General features: G+C 39.5%; 1 long non-coding RNA gene across 2 annotated transcripts; it reads right to left on the bottom strand.

The window, feature by feature from the left end:
- Positions 1–1,420: 1,420 nt before the first annotated feature.
- On the bottom strand, positions 1,421–3,186 carry LOC123987346. 2 transcript variants are annotated; one of them, XR_006829102.1, is made up of 4 exons: positions 3,127–3,186; positions 2,973–3,042; positions 1,612–2,220; positions 1,421–1,473 (listed from the first exon to the last, which is right to left on the bottom strand). It is a non-coding gene; the product is annotated as an uncharacterized LOC123987346 (long non-coding RNA). The 2 variants fall into 2 exon arrangements; XR_006829099.1 differs by having other exon boundaries at positions 1,434–2,220.
- Between the last annotated feature and the right edge of the window lie 4,500 nt (positions 3,187–7,686).

Below are 7,686 nucleotides of genomic sequence, written 5' to 3'. Positions count from 1 at the left end.
TGTTGAAAGTGACGTGCTGTGAACTCCACTGACAGCCTGATGGGTAGTTTTTATAGCTGAGTAACAAGGAAGGTCACTGAGTTTGCATAGAATCAAACACATGAAGCATCAATGTTAACAACATTGACTCCTCCTCACAGAGAAACACACCGCATCATTCCTTAATATTCTGATTATAATTATGATCTTTTTTAAATCTCAAATACATCCTAACACTTGCTATTAAAAATCAAAAATGGGAATATTGTTAACTTATTATTTGTTGTTGTAGAAAAGTAAATAAAGATATTAAATGTAACAATGAGGAAGTCAGAAACCACAACATCAGCTGTTGCTTTCATAGTGTGCATGTGTGTTTTTAGAGGCACTGTCATACTCTCCTTAGTGTCATTTGACTTCATATCTTCTACTGCCACCTGTAGGTCTTTGTAAACAAATGTTCTGAGGAGTTTTTGTAAAGTCTCTCTGCTTCCTTTAACCAGTGTGAGACTCTGGCGCAGTAATACACAGCAGAGTCCTCTGGCTTTAAGTTGGAGAGTCTCAGATTCACCATGCTGTTGCTATTATCTCTTGTGAAATCTATTCGTCCTTGCACACTGCTGGCAGAAATGTTACCGGAAGAAACCCAGGAAACCCCAATCCATTCCAGTGGTTTTCCTGCAGGTTGTCTTATCCAGCTCATAACACAGCAGTTGTTTCCCAACTGATCAAGGTTTTGGCTCTCAACTTGTCATCCTCTGAGTATGTCGCTGGAGTGAGCCCAGCTGATTGGAGGAATATTATGCCGTGCTCTGCTGTTAATTGTACAACAGACTGCCCAAGAAGCCACTGCTCCAGTTGTTTTGGTGAATGAAATTGTAGTATTTTATTTATGTGTTAGCGATAATTAGCAGGTATCGTCAGCATAAATAGCATGTTAGCTTAGCTCTTTAAGCTAATTAGCACAGCTTTGATCAATCCCAAGCTGTGCTTACGATGCTAGCTGGAGGTGTTTATGGGTGAGCTGCGCTCGGTGCACTCGTTGCACAACACCAGCGGTGAACTGTTGTCAGGGCTGGACTGGGACAAAAAATCGGCCCGGGCATTTTGACTAGAGACCGGCCCACCAAGTATTATTGGCAAAGCCATAAAGCCTGAATGAAAACAAACGCTGTTCTGACAGCGATGTACACTGTCTTGTTGGTATATATGTATCTAATAAACTTAAACCTACATCATCCTCCCTATTCTGGTATTCTAAACAGTAATTAGCGGAAAACAAAAGACTGCTTGGTCAAGTTAACCTCCTCCTGAACTATCTACAACACATGGTGGAAACCTGAAATTAAGACAGAGAAGACTAGAGGTGAGACATGATCATTAATGAATATTAAAATTAATAAATGACAGATTTAGTGGTATTTTCATAAACTATTTATTTACCACATCAACAAACAGCATGGCGGCACAAAATATTTTTTTTAACATGGCAGCCTTTAAAAAGTGAAAGGAGACAAAGAAAGAAAGGTGAAAAAGAATAACGCTTAATTGACTTTTTGATGGCATTTTACACAGTACTGGTACAGTATTTAGAAAATGTTGGAAAATACTGACATCATATACAGTACTTACTTCTTAAGAAATTATGATGGGACCCTGAAAAACAGGACACAAGTAAAAAGGACAGAGAAGGGTGAGAAAGAATGCCTTATCACGAGGTAGTAATAATGTACATAGGTGTAATAGTCTAAAGTAGTCAGAATCAGAAGACACTAAATTGTTAAGAGCCTGAGAATTGAATGTCAATAAAAAGAATACCACACCCGAATGACAGTTTGCATTAAGTGTATTAAATACACAGGGATGGTACATACATAAGAAAGCAGGTATGAAAAACAACAAACTAAAATAATAAAGTGCGCACAAAAAAAAAACTTTCCTTTTAACTTCGTTGAACTCAGTTCGTCCTTAGTTCCACTTGCCTTTATTGACAAGAGTTCATTTCTCACCGTTGGGGCCCTTTTAAGTTTGTGTTAGTGTTTGTCCTACCACCATGAAGATGAGGAAGATCCTGGCAATCCGTCTAAAGTCAGAGTCACAAACACGGTTGGCTCGCCACCCAGCCACCTAGACTGGGAATCCGCAAAGCTCTGTAAAAACGTCTGGAACGTGTAGATTGGCATCACTCCGTGGAATGGATCTCAGCTGCACAAGGCTTCCAACTCTTTACCAAAACCTGACCTATAAACAAGGCCAAATCATTTCTCTCAATTACCATTCAGCGAATACATGGACTGCTACAGGCTACTATAAAATAAAATGAATATAATGCAATATCAAAATCGCTCTCTCATTGTACAACAGCTTCTTGTTTCTTCTTATATATAAAAAGTATGACTTTCTCAATTATCAAAAGTACATGTACATCAAAAATTACATCCTTGATATAAACACTAAGTTTTATGAACCCTAAGTAACATTAGCAGTGTCATAAATAAACTGCAGGCATTGCATGTAAACATTGATCAAATCGTATTACTTCAAATTAGAGGCATTAAGGTGTTAGCGTGCTCATTTATCCCCCTCTGCACCGGTAACAGTGGAAAGAATGCACTAAAAATTTACCTCTTTAACTTCCAGTAACAACAGTTTTTAACATCATTATTTTTTCAAAGTAACCATTTAGCAACAACATGGAAAGGTAACAATTCCTTTTATAACCTACAAACAAAATAATTTGTAATTTTCACAGGCATTAAAGAGTATTCCGCTAGCTTATTGTGGTTAATTACCCTATTAGCATATGAATACAGCAGTCTCACATTAGCTTTACACAATTAGCACCTTTGCATAGCTTCACCGATTAGCATAAATGCTAGCGAACTCACAGTAAACTCAGCAGGCTAGATTAAATACAAATGGGCCTCAAAAGCCTGTCCTGTTAACATGGACGCTAGCGAACTCAAAGGCCTAGCGCAAGGTAAACAACTCACCATTTTAGCGGAATTCACCGCCTTTAGCTCCGTGACAACAGTGGATTCAGGCTCAGCTCTCATTTACTCTCTATATTACAACAGGTTATAGTCAGTATAAGCGATAATGATCACAGAATTTGTTTAATTCACTCCATGTCGTTTCTCGTCTTACCAAGGGGAAAACGCAGCCTCCTACGCTCAGGTACAGGCGCCAAAAGAAGGTGCAGAGACCGAGAGGCGTAATTGTAACGGAACATAGCTGGCAGCTGATTGGTCAGCTCACTGCATCATAACGTCCACCCATTTGCTAACTTACAAGCCCATCAAAGATGCTGAGAAAAATAAAAGGTAACCCTTAGTGACTTGGTCAGACAGCTAAATAGTGTTTCTCATTATTAAGCCTGGGCTACAATGGCATTTGTTGGACTTGCTCATATGATCACACTACTTGTATCTTTATTCCACAAAAATAGCTGAATCATATACAGTAGTACTTACGTAGGAACTTAAAAAGTTGCATGGTCTAGAGAACCTCTTAAAGAATGATTAGACCCTGAAAAAACAGGACAGAGAGGAACAACGATTAGATAAATATTAAAATCTGTTAAGGACAGATTGTGATTGAATTGTATCACCAATGACTATTTACTCACTGCATCACTAAAAAGTCAACCACAACACTTCCACAGCAGCAACACTGAACATATCTTAACATATGGAAACCTTTAAGAAGAGAAAGGACAGACAGCGAAGGGTGAGAAAGACTTGCACTTAATGGATTTTTTTAGACGATGACACTACTGGTATGTTTACTCTAGAGAAATGGTTGAATCATATTCTATATAGTACTTACTTAAAATGAACCCACTTCAGGCTTCCAAAATTGACTGACAGTCTGAAACGAAACAATGACAGATTAAGGCTGTAAGAAAACTCTCATATTTATATTATCTAATATTTATTCTATCTACTGTCTTATGCATTAAAACCTATTAAGATGGACATATTCTAAGCATTTTCTGAGCACGTGACTTGTTTGAAGTGAAGATAGACACAAAACCTATTCATTTGACTGTACTTTTAGGCAATAACAATAAAGTTGAATTTAATCTTAACTGAAACATAATTAGGAATGTTTTGATAATTTTATTTCACCCCACCAGGTTACAACAGCAGCTTTCTCAGCAGGTCACTCTTCTCAGCTACCCTGTCAATGACCATGTCGGAGTCCAATGACATGAGAATGTCCTTTTCAGTGGCCATTAGCATAAACATCTCAAGCCTGTTTCCAGACAGGCTGCTTCGGAGTCTGCTTTTAATGAACTTGAGTGTAGAGAATGTTCTTTCACAGGCAACCTGAGTGAGAGAGAGGGTCAGCAGGTACTTGTATGCCAGCCCAAGGAGACAGTAGGCATCAGACAGCATGTTGAACCGCCTGAGAATTTGATAGCAGCACAGTGGGCAATTTTTGCAAGAATCACAGCTCTTTGTCACAATTTCACTTTCTTCGTCCCATTCTTCAGATCTGTCCTTTGCTGTTCTGGTCCTGTAGTCATCTACATGTGATGTCTTAAGCCTTTCCCACTGTCCTGCAAAACTTTTCAGTTCTGACTGAAGGTTATTTACTGTAGCCCTGCTGTCAAATTTGAGGAGACATGTGCTGAGGTTTTGAAGTGCATTACTAGGAAGAGAAACTGTTCTGACCTGGCTAAACTTCCTGGGGTCCAACCATGCCAAATCCGCAACAAGAGGGCCATTTGTGACAAATCGTCTGGATTGCTTCAATAACTGTGTCCAGGATGGTGGTGTTGTTTTCTCAGCATTGATTTGCAACTCATCTTCAGTCATCTCTCCGGCCATGCGTTTTCTCTTCTTGGCTCTCTTTACAGGTAGTGCAGCCTCCACTTCCATGTCTGTGTTGTCCTCCCTCTCCTCGAGTTTCTGATTTGTCTGTTTCACAAATGTGTCTGCAGCTGCCTTCACAGTTGGGAAGTCCCTGGCGATACTTTTGAGGCTATCTTGTGTGGCAGTCACCATATGATGGGCAGAGAGAATGTCCATCGCCGTTGACTGGAGGTACTTCGACAGAGGAGTTGTTTGCTCAAACACTCTAAGAAATATCTGTGCTGTTAAGACAGTTTTATGCTTCAAGAGACACTCTTTAAAGCCTTGTGCTTTGGCATGAACAGCTGGCTTTTCTTTTTCCCTCTTTTCAATGGCTTCCAGCGTGAGCACTACATCAATGAAGAGGCCATCATCTGGTTTTCCAAAATGTCCAAAGATTTTTTGGAGGACATCATGCTTGGCCCACCACCGTGTCTCACCTATTGGACTGAGGCGTCTGTGTCTTGTCTCTTCTTGGGTTTGTTTCTCCCACAGATTAACCCTGTGACAGGAGTCCTTGATGAACACAGCTATGTCATTAAGTAAATTAAAGAGTGATCCACTTTCAATGACACTTTGTGTTGTGTCAGCAAGCACAAGATTAAGTATGTGTGCATAGCACCACACATGCACATGAGTTGGAGACTGGGCAGTCATAAGTGCTGAAAAGCCTTTGTACTGGCCCTGCATATTTGAAGCACCATCTGTTGCATTCGCAATGCACATGGCCTTGTCCAGATTCAGATGCTCTAAAACTCCAGAAAGCAAGTTTACAAAGTACTGCCCCGTGGATGCTTCGCACCTCACTATGGAGACAAGCCTCTCCTGCACAGCCTCAGTAACATACCTGATAATTACTGAACACTGATCATAACCTGTGATGTCTTGGGTTGTGTCCAGCTGAACAGAGAACATCCCAGCTCTCTGGACATCACTGGTGATGCTCTCTTGAATGAAATGGCCAATTGCATCAATCACTGAGTTGACAGTTGTTTTGGAGAGTAGGGTGACGAGAGACCCTCTACCTCTTGATCCACTGGACTGATGCAACTTCTTGCTTTTCTCAATGCAGTCATTCAAATGTTCTCTAAGGCACATATCATACTTGCCTAATAACACAATCTGTTCCAGAAAGTTACCATGATCGATAGTGTTATCACCCAAAGTGTATGCAGCCTCATTCTCCACATGCCTATAGCTGAGTCCCCTCTTCCCTATAGTACTTTGACCACGTCCACTATACGCTCCAAAACTTGCCGTCTCTTTTTCACTTTTGCTCTGTGAGCTGACAACTGACTGCCAGCAAACAAGTTGCTGATGTTGCCTTTTGAGCACCTTAAGAAAAAAGCTTCAGCACAGGTCTGGTGTGTAGTGTTCTTTTCATGCTCCTCTGCGCGCAGATGTACATGTCGCCAGTCATTCATGCCTGTTATAAATGCGCTGGTGTCAGTCCGCCTTGTAAATGCCAGACACACAAAGCAGAACAATAAATGGCGTTCTTTGCAATAAGTAAGCCACTTCCTGCTGGTGCCATCTTTACGGCTGAACACCCTCATCACTACTGCATTGCTGGTGTTCTGCTGTGGGTGGTTATCTAAGAATGCCTGTAATATGGCGGGTTCAGGGCGAGCAAAGTAATCTATGCCCTGGCTCTCACTCTCCTGGTCTTCCAACTCTCTCTCTTGCTCCATTTCTCTCTCCTGCTCTTGCATTTCTCTCTCCTGCTCTTCTGTCTCCTCTGTCACAGACTTCTCCACTTGTGATGATGGATCAACCTGGTGTAACATGTAAGGATTGGCACAATTTGTTGAGATTTTGGGGAGTTCCTCAATAACAAGGTGACCAAAGACTGCATTACAATGATCAGTGATAAAATTGCCTAATTACTGTTTAATAATATCAAACATAAATGAAATATAATTAGTATTATCAATATAACAATAATGTACCAAATGCAATATGTTTATTTTTAACCTTTAATTATTAAAGGTTACAGGGTGGCCCCATACCATACCATAGTTATAACATCAAGGTCCAAAAATATTTAAAATTGTTTGGAAAAACGCAGACACTAAATAATAACATGGCGGCACACAACAGTGCAGCGGCTTCTCAAGCTCCCGGTATCAAGCCTTATTATCATAATTATTACCTGCTGCTGACCCACCACTTTTTGAAACATTGAGGCACGGATGTACCTAATACAAATAAATAAAACATCTCCAGTTAACTAGCAGAGCATTCATTTAGTTTGCGCTATTAAATAAGAGATCTAGTGCTTAAATCTGTTGGGTAACACTTTAGAATACGGTTCCTTCGTTAATGAATAACTACACAAGAACCAATGAGTAACACAATATTAACAATCTATTAACTATTATTAACTAACAAGACACTCTGATTAACTAACTAGTAAGTAATAGCGCACAGGTGAAAGTGGTACTTCACTATTAACTAATCAATAACTACTATTTTTTTTAATACTTCCCAGAGAACTACTTTATCCCAGAGAAAAATTTTATTAACAATCTAGTAACTACTATTAACTAAAATAAACTCTTATTAACGAATTAGTAAGTAATAGCTCACAGATGAAAGTATTACTACATACTTCTGTGGGAATTACTAATTATTTGGATCCGTATTATAAAGTGAAGACCACTGGAACTAACTAGTAATGACTCAAGTGTTACTAAAGACATTTTCTAAAAGTATACTAAAGTTCACCAAAAATCTCAAACGCTTGAAATGACTTTAGTGTTTGGTTGCACAAATCATGACTAGATCATGTAGTAACACTTGAGTCATTACTAGTTAGTTCCAGTGATCTTCACTTTATAATACGGAT

The sequence above is a fragment of the Micropterus dolomieu genome, linkage group LG02, assembly GCF_021292245.1.
Source record: "Micropterus dolomieu isolate WLL.071019.BEF.003 ecotype Adirondacks linkage group LG02, ASM2129224v1, whole genome shotgun sequence".
Lineage (NCBI taxonomy): Eukaryota > Metazoa > Chordata > Actinopteri > Centrarchiformes > Centrarchidae > Micropterus > Micropterus dolomieu.
The sequence above is the reverse complement of the archived record's forward strand: the minus strand, read 5'-3'. Positions and strand labels throughout refer to the sequence as shown.